General features: G+C 43.7%; 1 protein-coding gene across 3 annotated transcripts in view; it reads right to left on the bottom strand.

Annotated features, from left to right (window-relative positions):
• Window positions 1-13386, bottom strand: part of LOC107160563 (immunity-related GTPase family M protein-like) — an 18824-nt gene extending 5438 nt beyond the window's left edge. The window contains exons 1-2 of one of the 3 annotated variants that reach the window (XM_015507237.2): window positions 13054-13386; window positions 4437-4497 (exon numbers count right to left, since the gene is read on the bottom strand). The gene's annotated coding sequence lies outside the window, so the exon portion shown is untranslated. Of the gene's footprint in view, window positions 1-4436; window positions 4615-13053 lie in introns of all 3 variants that reach the window. The other 2 variants (XM_015507236.2, XM_015507239.2) reach the window with 2 other exon arrangements.
• Between the last annotated feature and the right edge of the window lie 239 nt (window positions 13387-13625).

The following is a 13625-nucleotide window of genomic DNA, read 5'->3' as shown; positions in this document are numbered from 1 at the left end:
TTCCCCCCCCCCCCAATTCCTTTTCCTCTACTTTCCTTCCTTCTATTTATTTATGGTTTTTAGATTGGTGCTTTATAGGCATACATAAAGGTGGATTTATTTCCTTATTTGTCTATGAATTCAAAGTTTAAAAGTTTTAAAACTCCACATAGCTTTTCTCTTCTAAAAGGGGCTCCTTGACAGACCCGTCTATGTGGTCTCATGAAATGGTTGGAGTCTTGTCCTCATACTGAAGTGCCCATGTTTCCACTCCAGAAGGCCATGGTCTGTGGGAGATGTTTCTCAATCACCTGCATGTCCCACTGTGTAGGTTTCTGTGCTCCATACCTTCCATGGGCACATCTCCTTCCCCTTGATCCTTTCCTGGCTTGGGTTCTGCCTGCAGCCCTACACTGTGTCTCATGTTTTTTTCAGATGCTGCTTATATGGCCCAAAGGCTGCATTCAACCTTCCCTTGGAAGGAATGAGTTGAGATCTCCTGAGTTTGAGGACCAGTTTGGCCCTGTGCAATGTGGACAAATTCCTAAAGCCCCCCTTTTCTGCCCTGTGCACTGAGGCAGTCATGGTACCCACCTCCCAGAGTTTGTGTGTGAGTTTCAGAATACAGTCCATGTGTACCTCCCAGTAAGGTTTTAAGCTCTCTTGCTGAAGGATCTCTGGTCTTATTATGATTTTTGAGGAAGATATTACTCTGAATCTTCCTTATCCCTCCAAATTTAACCATGGTGTATTAAGGTTCTGTGTTTGAGTTCTCTGTGCTTGTCCTTTGTATGTCTGTCTTAATCAATCTCAAACCCTATTAGATAAGTGATATTATTTTTTCAGATTATGGATGAAGAAGTATTTTATAGATATGTCTCAATTACAAAGTAAGAAATGGATAATCTAAAATTAGACCAGAGAGTGATTCTATGTGTCTGTCTGCATAGAGAGACCTGTCCTGGTCAATACAGAATCTCTAACCCCTGGACTGATGATCACTGTATTGCAAGAACAGGCTGTGCCTGTGAGGACATTTGTGGGGGGTCCCACACCTGAACTATTTGAATAGCCTCTATTCGGCCTTGGAGCCAAGGAGATTTTGGTCTGGCAATTGTGAGTCATTTTGTGGCTTGTTACGCAAAGCACATGGTAACCTCGGTGTTTTTTTGGCTGTGAGGCTGCTCTGTAGCTCTGGACTGAGGTGTTACCATTGGGCTTGGACAGCCTCCTTCCTACCTTATTTGACAAAAGAACATTCAATTGAAATAATTTGAAGCCCCCATGTAAAAATAAAGCAAATGGGGCTCTTCACTCTCTCTCACCTTCCAGTGTGGAATCAGAACCCCTAAGGTTGTAGAGTTGTCCTGCTCTCATTTTTAAAAAATTGCTTCTGTGTTGTGTGATTTTCACTGTATTTCTCAGCCAGCACACTTCACACAGAAGGAAACCCCAAACTATAGCCTGGCAGGGAGTGGGCCAGAGACATTGTTCCACTTATGTGATCAATTGTCATTTACACCTCCCTGGATATGCTTTTAGTAATACTTGAATAAAATGGATATCATGTGGTTTTCTTTCACCCCATATCTTCACCCACTCTTAATTAAACTCACTGGTTTGCACTTGTAAGAGATATGTCCAGAAAACATTCCCATTTCTCAGAGCCTGTTTTAGGAACTTTTTCTCCATTAGAAGGATATTTTGAATGAAATGATTAGAGAGATGCCAAGAGTTTAGAGAAAAGAGGAATGATAGAAAAGGCCAACTTTATCCATCATGTCTGGGTTGGGAACTGCCAAGCATGTGAGGTGTGTGACCACAGAAAGTTTTGGAGTCCTTCTCAAGGTTAGTTGTGATGGACTTGAGGTGCCAGAGGAAAGCCTACAGGGAGTGAAGGTATCCTCAGTTGTACAAAGGGGCAGTGGTTTGTGGTGGGCTGGTTAATACAGGAACATATCTGGTTGGAAGCCAGGAAAGTGGAGCTCTGAACTACATACACATGGAAGAAACTCACTGTGGAGCTCTGAACTACATACACATGGAAGAAACTCACTGATTGGAAGGGTTTATCAGAAAAAAAAAAAATCTCTGTGCTGTCTGGTAATGTCTTGCCTCAAGTGAAACTCTTTTTTTTTTTTTTTACCTTTCATTGGTCAGGTTTACAATTCATATTTGCTGCATTAGAAATATTATGAGCTTTACTCACAAGGTAAGTAATAAAGGAAGAAGAAGACATAATTGAAGTGGTTTAAAAAAATAGGAAACATGAAGTATTTTCACTCTCAATTTCCTAAGGATACCATGAAGTGGCACCCCCTTTCTCCACAGAAAAATCTTAACTGGGCTTCTCCAGAAATCTTCACCATAGCTGATTTTAGGACTGTCAGTAAAAGAGTCTTTGCAAAAGAGTTCAATGTAGATAAACTTTCTATTTTCATGTCGCCCTGTTTATTTGGCCACTGGCTGCAAAGATACCAGAACTCCAGGTGCTGGGCACCCCCCTACTAGTTTTTCACAAACATATCCAGTATAGTAGTTTGTAGAAATGTGCAAACAAGGCCTCTGGCATTCATCTGGGGATTCACAGAGATGTCTACATTTTTTTTAAGAGAGAGGGAGAGAGAGAGAGAGAATTTTTTTTTTAATATTTATTTTTTAGTTTTTTTTGGCGGACACAACATCTTTGTTTGTGGTGCTGAGGATCGAACCCGGGCCGCACGCATGCCAGGCGAGCATGCTACTGCTTGAGCCACATCCCCAGCCCCAAATGTCTACAATTTTAAGATAAGTTACAACTGGGCTCCATGGTAACAACTGGCAGGAGGAGGAAAGAAAGGGGAGAAGAAGTTCTCCCCTTCTCAGGTACTATCCTTGAAGGGTTAACTTGCCCAAAACAGTGAAAGAAAAAGCTGATTTTATGTGAACTTCTGCAGACTATGAACTTCTGAGACCCTCCCCTTACATACATGCTTGGTATAAAACTCTGAAACTACCTGAACTCAGGATTCAGGAGATTGATTGATTACAGCAAAACTGTGCCCTCTGAGCCTGGCTGCAGCTAAATAAAACTGTTTCTGCTATCTTTGGTGCCTTGCCTCATATGTCCCTACAACAACCACTCCTTTAAAACCCAAGCCTTTTTCAAATCCTATGTTTCTCCTTTTCAACCAGGGTAACCTTTTTGAGGGATGTGAGAGTTTCTAGGAGCCCTCAATTACCCTGAAGTCCCCAGACAATCTCCTGTGTGAATTCTAGTCTTGACAAATCAGCTGTGGGCAGCTATGTATTTTGCCTCCATGTAAGTTTGCTCTACTGTGGGTCTATGATAGGATTAATGTTCTTGTCAGATATACCACTGGGCTGAAACCATAAAGAACTGAAGTGGGCAGTAGCCCCTGAATTACTTCCCCTGACTTGTCTTGAGTTCAATCACAGATCTTCATATGGACTCAAAACACCTTAAATTCTGTTTTGATAATTAAGTGGAAAAATATATAATATACACAATAGGTTAATATCCCAGAAAAAATATTTTTTCTATGGGATTTAGATGCTTAATAAGTATGGAATAAAAAACTACTTATTTGTAAACCCTTATGCAGAGTTCTGTGTAATTCATGCCTCATCTACCTATCTTGAGCTCTCATCAAAGGGACTCACAGAGATGTGGGAACCAAACTTGACTAGAAACGTATCTGAAGCATCAAGGACTTTTCTGAACATAGATCCTAATGTGGGCCCAAACTTTTGCATTGTTGCTCATTTTAAAATCATCAGGAAACTGAGGGAAAAATCAATGTGCTGATTAATTCCCAAAAAGGGTGACAACCCTCTCTAGGATTATTGGGTACAGTACTGGACCTGGCATACTCTGGGAAGATGGTGTTTGAAAAGCTCCAACCTCATTATTGTACCCCAAAAAGATTGAGTTGGTGTCCAGCAATAGAGCTAGTTTCTCATGAAGATAAAACATTTGAATTAAATCAGGCAAAAAGGTCACTCACATATAATGCTAAACCTAACCTCAGATTCCCATTACTTGGGTGGTCCAGGTAAAGAGTTCATAGGTTGTCATAATTCCAGGTTCCTTTAGATATTGCCTTTGGCTGATTATAATTTCATGGGGAGAGTGAAGAGTGTCTAGCTTATATTTTAAGACAGTGGGGGTGGCACAACACATGCTATTTCTTTATGAGACCCACAATGCCAGAAATTTGTAGGTAAGTGAAAAGAATGTTGCTTATGCACTGGAAGGTTAGATGTTTTGGAAACACCAAAAATATTAGGGTGTGTGTGGTCACCAAAGGACATCAGAGAGAGGCTCTGCTATGAACACACCCTGAGTGTAGTAAGCCTGATTTGAAACTCTCTTGCTCTGATGTAAAGGATCCACCTTTAATGTCATTCTATGAGCAGAGTTATTAGCAAGCTGCACTTAGGAGACATTCTCTTACCTGCTGCAGAGAGGTGGCTGTGAGGAGATGTCAGAAGTTCTCCTGGGATATCACTTCCTCCCTGGGGAAAAGTTGCTGCCCTCAGACAGAGGCAATTGCCTCTGCAATCTTCCCAAACTTGAATCCAGTCCCAGGTGGCTTCAGAAGGCAGAAGTCACTTGTGGAGAGCTGGATTCTTCTGAGGAAGAATGAATAGAGAAGGAGAGGAGAGGAGCTAGAAAGGAGAGTTCAGTCTTCCTGGGTTTTCTTTTTTCACTTCACAGTAGAGTTATTGTGCTGCCCCTGCTCACTGCTCAGCTGTTTGTAGATTTGAGTCTGGCTGCCTGCCTCAGCTCCACAGGGAGGGGAACATTGGTGGGGTAAGATTTCAGTTTCTATTCCTGTAAATAACTGATTTTCAGGATACAGCCATTCAGTTTCCACTTTTGCCTTCCAGTAGGAGTAGAAACCATTCAATTCTAGCCTGAATCCAAGTCCAGGATGTCTTAGCTCTGCCGAGGGGCTATGAAAGTTTAGACCAGGATGAAGACATTCTGGGCCTAGACTTTCTTCCTCACCTCCTGGAGCCCGTGTCCTCTGAGATGTTAACATCTGGAAGATGTAAGGGCAGGCCCATTGGACAGTTGCAGGTACTAACTGCTAAGTTCCTCCTAGTGGTTGTTGTCCCTGGCTAGCTTCGTTTGCTCACTCCCATACCACTCAACTCAGGTGCATAATCGCTCTCTACAATGGAGCTCCCCTGATCATCCCACAGGTCAAGGCATTTGTCCACTCCAGAATACCTGGTTGTTAATTTGTGATTCTTTTTGACCTCTGACTTCTCACAGTTCAGGAAAGACTCTCTATAACCAGCTTACACTCTGCCACTCCATATAATTGATTGTCACTTTCCTGGCTGATGTCTACTTTAAGAGGGGCAGGCCTGACCACTAATAGGTCTAACCATGGGGATTAATGCTGCTAATTAACATGACTGGGAAAATGCCATGATTACCAGAGCAAGATAGGGTAGCAGATAAAGTATGAAACTCTGAGCATTGTCTGTGGACCAAGGTAGTCTGACTACCTCCTAATTGTCCCTGAACGTTCTGTTCCATCCACAGGGTTCATTCTAGCTTCTGGGATAACTGTATTCCTGAGTGGCTCACATTTCATACATGTTATTCTTGCTGTTGGGAGAGTCCTTCCCATGGCTGCAACTCCTAAGCCTCCTCTCTAGCACCACATATTGATAAGACCTCCATGACCAAGATACACTGTCCACAGGACCCTGTCTTCCACCCTCTGGGTGCCCCATCCATCCTCCTTCCTGCTCAGTGTAGCTACCTGAATGCTCAGCCCAGCACATTAGTAGTTTCCCTATTGCTTGGAATCTGCAATAGGTACCAGGCTCTGAAATTCCCCCATCATCAGGTTCAAATTACACTGAGGTTTTTGAACCTGTGCTAGACTGAATGAGTCACCAGAAAGGATGAGAAGGTAGAGGTCTGAGTCCTCAATGGGGGAATGAATGGACATCTGATCCTAGACAGGCCTTTGACTTCTCAGTGGATTTCATCTCCTTATTCTAATGTAGAATCAATAGGAAAGTATATGGTAAGGCAAGGGACCACAGGTCTGGAGTTATGTGACAGTAACAAGGTGGAGACTGAGTCTGTTTTCTGAGCTTTGGGGAAAGATTGCAAATGTGGATAATGAGTTATGAACACTGATGTGGCTAAGGGGTTTTAAAATTGGCTTTGCCATCCTTGATTCCACCTGTGAGTAAAAAACTGCTAACTAGCAGAAGATGTTTATCTGGACATGGGTCTTCCTCAGTAAGATGAACTCAATCAAAACAGAGTCAGGTTGCTCCACAATTTTCACAAAATGGCAGGAGAGGATTAAGTGGCCTCTAAGTTTAATCCATCTCTATCCCCGAGAGCACAAATGGGAAGACTGTGTGAAAATCCCTTTTCCCTTTTATATGAAGAGCATTTACCACACAGTAACCATCAGAAAGACTGCAATCATCCCACCTAAGTGTGTCTTTTCCTGCCTTTTGTAGTTTCCTTCCCCTCTGGCACCTATAGCCTATAATACAGAACTTTGTAGCTAGCCAAAATGAGGGCTGGGAGATCACTCCAGTCTTTGCTGTAGGTGTGTCAGTGGGAGCAGGCTGTGAGCCAAGGAAGGGGTGGGGAAGATTTCAATTTCCTAAGAATCTAGAGTTCTTTATTAGATGCATTGAATTTCTGAGTGGGATTAGAGACTGGATATCTTGAGGATAGTATAGAAGATCTAAAAACTCTGGAATATTTCCACCAAGGTATAGAAGACAGTCTTCTAGCAAAGGTCAATGCAGAGTTGGAAGAGAAGGACAATGTTGCTTCTAGCTGGTCCAGGCACCTCTCCAGTTCTCTTCATTGATCCCCTAATACCTACTGGCAAGTTCTTCCTCCAAACTTGGTGAAGAGCATCAGGAATAAAGAGGAGATCTCAGCTAGTCCTGTGCTCACTGTGGAGGAAATCAGACCACAGGGGCTGAGCACAGACAGAAAAAAGCAGGCTCACACAGACACTGCACTGACACTGTATCTTGATCTAGGGGCCTTAGCATAATTTCTGCCTACTGAATGCTCCCTCAGGATATATGGGTGATGTGACTCTCTGGTCACTGGAAGCCCAAGTCCTGCCCCAGTGGTTTCCAATCACTTCTGTATCTATGAGTCATCTGTTCAGCAACAAGTAGTATGAGCCCCTAGAGGCCACAGTACCTTTCACTCTCTGATTTCCGGGAAAAAAAATGAAAAAAAAAAAGGTGAATCTGTTTTCTGAAATTTGAGGCGGAGACTGCAAAGGTTAATAATAAGCTATGCAATCCTGTGTGGCTGAAGGATTTTGAAACTAGTGTCGCTACTCTTGATTTTTCCTTTCATGCAGAAAATAAAATGCAATCATCTTATTGCAATAATAAAAGCTGGATATGGGTCTTCTTAGGTAAAAGGAACTCAGTCAAAAAGGTCTAGGTGGTTCCATGATGTGCACACAATGAGAAGGGGGAATGAGGCCTGCAGGTCTGGGCTGTGCCTGTCTCTCATACCCCAGTAAGGACATCTATGTGAACCCACACGGTCCCTATATGTGAACAAAATTCACCACACAGCAGCCATCAGCAGGATCGTACCTGCCACCTGAATGTATCCCTTCCTGCCTACTTCTCCCTACCATCTTCATAATGGAGATGATTTGTACATGAAAGAGGAGAGAAACGGATTTGTGTCCCTTTAGCAGATATCCCAGTGGGAGAAGGGACTGAGCTGGGGTAGTGGGGGGGGATTTTAATTGCATAGGAGTCTAGGGTTTATTAGACAGATTAGGGGGACCAAGGAATAGAAGTCCAGAGTGGCACAGAAGCACTGGCTGAAGAAGTATGTTATTTCCACCAAAGAGTGGAGGAGGTCTCCTATCAAAGGGCAATGCCAGGAGGCTGGGGAAAAAGCAATTATGTTACTTTCAGAGAGTCCAGAGAAGTTTCCAATTCCCTTCCTTGTCTTCCTCCAAACTGGAAGAAGAGAAGCAGAAATGGAAATTAAAGTTAGGCCAGTCCCATGCTCACTGTGGAGGGAACAGAACACAGGGGCTGTGCAATGTGAGAAAAAGCAGGCTCACAGCCACTGCCCTGCACTGCCCAGAGACTTGAGCAATGACTCTCTAGTCGCTGGAAGCCCCAGTCCTGCTCCCATGGTTTCTACCCCCTCTTCTCTCTCTGACTCACATGTTCAATGACAAGTAGTGTGAGCCCCCCCTAGTGGCCAACATGCCTTTTGCTTTCACATTCCTGGAAATCAATGAGTTTTGCAGAAGAGGAAGAAATTGGAGTTGCTTTCACATTCTTGTCTTAGCTATTAATGGAAGCCTTGAACAAAAGCCAGGGAACTCTCTTCTCTTCAAAACAAAATAATTCTTCTTCTAAGACGTCAGCTTCCCTGTGAGGCCTGAGGAGAGCTGCTGTCAACTTCTTGCAAATTTCAGTCCCTGCCTTGTGAGACTGACAGGGCGGTTTCTGTGTCCTGCTCTCTGTGTGCTGTCTACATGAGCAAAGAGGCCCACGTCCTAGAGCAGGCACAGGAAGGTAAGAGAGAAGAGTTCAACAACCTTGCTTCTCAGTGACCACAGCATTCACATTCAGGGTTTTGGGTCATTCGGAGGCCACTGACTCAAGTGACCTCAGACTCAATACTCATCTTCCCCCAGGAATAAGTGGAGATCTCGCCCTTGTAATGATTTAGAATGGGCACTACAGGGTCTCTTTGTGGATTGAGGATCAGGTAAAATTGTCTGGAGGCAGGATGGGCCTAATGAATGGACACAGAATGCAGATGTAAAAGATACTCAGACCACTCATGGCCTATCCTTGAAGATGCCATTTTCCTAGGAGCTCCAGCAGGGATAGTCTGGTATTAGACATTTTGGATAGCACCAGAACTATGGATTACCTGCAGATCCTTATGTGATAAGAAGGTATGAATGTGGGTTATTTGCCCATAAAGAAATGCTGGGAGCTGAGTCACTCAAAGTCTATGACACTCACCTCAGCTTTTTCTCATAACTAATCAGGGCTTCAAGCTCCCTTCACTCAGCAGAGTAGGAAAAGATCAGGCATAAATACTAGTCATCCACACAGTGGCAGATTTGAGATTATCATCTTTGCTTTGTGCTCTATTGTCATGGGTACTGAGCAGAACTGACTATTTTCAGGTATGTGAGAGTCACACTGGGAGATACTTGAAGGAGCCAGAATCCTCAGAGGCCCATGTTGGCCTCCTCGTGTTGATGAACACATTTCACCTCATACCTGCCTGTTTCCCCCCAAAGAATTTTGTTTTCTTTTCTTCTATTCTTTCCTATTTCTTGATTAGTTATGAGGAGCCTGTATTTATTTTGCTTTTCATGAGCTAAACCAAAAAGTACAGTACATACTTACTCAGAAGATCATGTCATCCTGGAGTTGATGGAGGGCTAAAACCTGCAGGGGTGCTCAGGAGAGAAGAAATGGTCACCGTGGCCTTTAGACTCCAAGAAGGCATGCTTCACAGGATTTGGGAAGTACTTGTCAGAGGTCAGCCTCTATGATCCCTGATTTTCATGGATATTAAGAGCTCCCTCCACATCTCTGCTTGAATGTCCCCATTCCAACTCACCAGTGTTCCCTGCATCACTTGCACTGTAAGATTGGCCTCCTCCCTGTTAATAGGTGTGTCCAGCTTCCCTGAGGGCATCTCCACAGGAACCAACTTCAGCAGATGCCTGTACCAGCTGACCACTTTCACTCTCATGTGCCACATCCTGTGCTTCACTATCACCTCCCCACCACCAGACCTCTAATCCTGACCATCCTCCTTGATGCCTTATACTGTCTCTCTTCCATCTCCAAACTCTGAGACCTCATTACTCCTGATGTCCATGGAGCCCACTAAGCCTTCTACAAATCTCAACATATGGTCTCTCTTGTTTCTCCTAATAGCACCTGTTCTCCTAATGCTTGATCTCTCCAATTACCTGGGAAACTGCTGGTGGCAGGACCCAGGTTCTGGCAAACCTACACCTCAGAAGGATAATCACTGTGGGCTCTGGGGGCATTTCTTTCATTAATGAGAAAAGTTTCTCTTATTAATTCCTTCATTTTATTTAAATGATTAGGGTGATATTGGGCATAAGCTTTTGTAACTTGCCCTGAATTCTAAACACTAACTTCTACTAAATTCTTTATATTTTATGAAACTCTACCTCTGAGTTTTTCAAATATTTTAATTCATAGGGAAGAGAAAGGTAATAAAATTTTATCAATCACAGTTTACATGCAAATTTCTGAGCCATAGTTTTTTCCATCTATGATTCTAATTTCTCTCAATGGAATAATCAGGAAATGGGATGGCAAGAAACTGAAGTGGGTGGCTGTCTAGGTAGCTCAGAATATAATCAATGGGGAAATGGTTTTGTTCCACAAGAATGTGTCTGGAAAAAACATTAAGGAAGTCAATGAGGGCCAGCCTCTAGTGACATTTTAGTAACATTTTTTATTTTATGGTTAATATTTTTGATTTTCTGGTATTTGTCTCTTACACATCTGTAAACTGCTGTGACTTACTTGTTTCAGTTTTCCAACTAGCAAATCTTCAGTTATGTCCCTCCTGATATCTTTTACTCTAATTCTCAATGTTCTTATTTAACTGGGGATCTGTATTTACTTGGTACATAAATTTCCAACAAGTGTCACTTGGGGCTTTTGGGAAAGGAGCAAGGGAAGATGGAGTTGGCTGGCCGGTGCCTATTTTGGTCATCTCCTCACTATGCAGTGCATGTGCCAAACCTGTATTTTTCTCCATCCACACTCAGCACCTTGTTTGTCTCTGGCCTTGTTACTGCCTGTTCCTCATGTGAACAGAGAGTCACTGTCCTCAACAAAATAGGGGAGGATCATGTGTAGGACTTATAATTTTAATTTCTATTTCTGTATGGAATTCAGCATACTCCAGGATGCAGACAATCAAGTCAACTCTACTCTCTCTACACACCTATGCACACACACATATGAAACCCTTGCACAGATACACGCAAGTACAAACACCCATATACAGACATATGGAAGAGCTGCCCTTTGGGGATTGGTGGGAGATTTCAGAGAGAAGGTGGACTGCAGATCTCAATTCCTCCAAGGTTGGAACAAAGAAGTGAAAGAGCAGCTGATCAAAGAACTGACTGGCAGAGGGTATGGTTTGGTTACTGGAATATAATACAAGAAAGAAGTCATTAACCAGGAATGAGCATCTGAACCAGTAGCGAATGGCTGAAGGGCAGGAAAACATAGGGAGAAAGAGGAAGAGGCAAATCTGACATCTTTGAAGTGGAGTTAACGAAGTAAGTTGTGAACTGAAAGCTTGTGAACCACCCATCCTCACCATCCTAGCTTCTGCAAAGATAGGGAGTGGAGCACAATGCAGTACAATTTCACGGAGTCAGTGCCTAAGGAGCCTCTGCTGAGCACCTCTATCAGGAGGGAAGGACACCTCCATCAGGAAAAGGCAGGTACTTGCACAACTACCAGTGAACCTATCAGGCCTAAAGAGAATGACACACATGTCTGATGCTAGCACTTCCCCATGAATGTCTTTGACTGGGAGGGCCATGCATGCGAATCTGGTTGCAAGGTCTCCAAACGTCACCACTGTGTGCCCCTACTAGAAAGGGTGGAGAGTAGAAAGCTGTCCTACAGCTATGCAGCTTGTGGACTCTGCCAGGAAAGGGGAACCCTAATAGACAGCTCATTAAATCTCCTACACAGAATATTTATTGCAACAATATAAAAGGATTCAGTTTTCTCCTTGCTGGGATATTTAAAGTGGAGACAGTTTTCTTGAATGCTCTCATGGTTATATAAACAGGCGAGGGCTAACCCTTGTAGGTTTGTGCTTCAGCCAAGGTAGCACACTACAGCAGTGTGATGGTGGTGATCTGGAAGCTGAGGTGGTGGCAAGAACACTGTGTGGCCAGTGATTTGAGTTCAGGGCTGTGTTTGGGTAGGGCACTGTCTAAGAGAGTTATGGTGGCAGCTAGCGTCACACCTGCATGCTGGAATCTGGTCTCTGCCCTCCATGCCAGAGGTCCTGAAGGTTGAGGGAGGCCCTCAGAAGATTCTCACAGCTCCCCAGACTTGACCCTTCCTTCTCAGGTGCTCATGGTATCTGCCAGCATCATAGGTGCCCATTACTGTCTTGGCACTATCCTTCTTGGCAGATGTCTCAATGGAGGCTCCCTACAGAGGTGCAGAGGTGCCTTTCATTTCTTAGACTAAACCCTTCCTGGTAGAGGCCTATAGCACTGAGGTGTGCTGCTTTTTTATCCTTCCTCTTTAGAAGGAGCACATAGAGGCAGCCAGCATTATCTTAGTACACAGATTCCCAGAATGGCCCTCTTTGACTTAATTGAGGGAAAAACAATGTGCTGATTTTTTTTTTCCAGGAAAGAGTGGCAAACCTCTCCAGGATCATTGGGTATAGTACTGGACCTAGCATGCTCTGGGAAAATGGTGTTTGAAAAGCTCCCACCTCATTATGGTAGCCCATAAAGGAATGAGTTGGTGCCAGGCAATAGAGCTAGGTAGATAATACATGTGCATTGAGTCAGGCAAAGGGTTCACTCAGACACATCGTCCTCAGATTCCCATTCCCTGGGTGGTCCAGGTAAGGAACTCATAATTTCAGGTTCTTTCAGATGTTGCCTGGTGCTAATTCTGATCCTGGGAGTCTGACTTCATGGGAAAAATAAAGTTTTCAGTTTAGACTCTAAGACAACATGGGTGGCACATCCCATCCTCTTTTTCCAAATTTGGTTCCCATCAGATTACACACAATTCCAGGAATGCAGAGGTGAGAGAGAAGCACATTGTTTCCACACTGGTGAGTTGGATATTTTTAGAGCACCAAAAATTAGGATACTTTGTGTCCCCTGCAGGATGTCAGAGAGAACACAGTAAGCCTGATCCCAAGCTCTCCTGCTCTGGTGTAAAGGATCCACCTTTAATGTCGTTCTATGAGTAGAATTATTAGCAAGCTGCACTTAGGAGACATTCTCTTACCTGCTGCAGAGGAATGGCTGCGAGGAGATGTCAGCAGTTCTCCTGGTGTATCACTGCCTCCCTGGGGAAAAGTTGCTGTCCTCAGACAGAGGCAGTTGCCTCTGCAACCTTCCCAAACTGGAATCCAGTCCCAGGTAGCTTCAGAAATCAGAAATCAGAAATTGTGGAGAGCTGGATTCTTCTGAGGAAGAACCAATAGAGGAGGAGAGGACAGGAGATAAAAAGGAGAGTTCAGTCTTTCTGCCTTTTCTTTCTTTACTTCACAGTAGAGTTATTGTGCTGTCCTTGCTCACTGCTTAGCTGTTTATAGATTTGAGTCTGGCTGCCTGCCTCAGATTCACAGGGAGGGAACTTCAATGAGGGCAGGTTTCAGTTTCTATTCTTGTAAGTGACTGGTTTTCAGGATACAGCCAATCAGTTTTCACTTTTGCTTTCAAAATTGGGCAAAGGTACCGCATTGTTGGCCTGAGTCCAACTTCAGTGTTTCTTAGATCTGCCCAGGCAGAGGGCGGCATCCTGGGTCTGACCTTGTTTCCTCCCTTGCTGGAGCCTATTGCCCTAGATGATGGTAT

Source organism: Marmota marmota, unplaced genomic scaffold (assembly GCF_001458135.2).
Source record: "Marmota marmota marmota unplaced genomic scaffold, marMar, whole genome shotgun sequence".
Classification (NCBI taxonomy): domain Eukaryota; kingdom Metazoa; phylum Chordata; class Mammalia; order Rodentia; family Sciuridae; genus Marmota; species Marmota marmota.
Note: the sequence above shows the minus strand (reverse complement) of the source record. Positions and strands in the feature narration are given on the sequence as shown.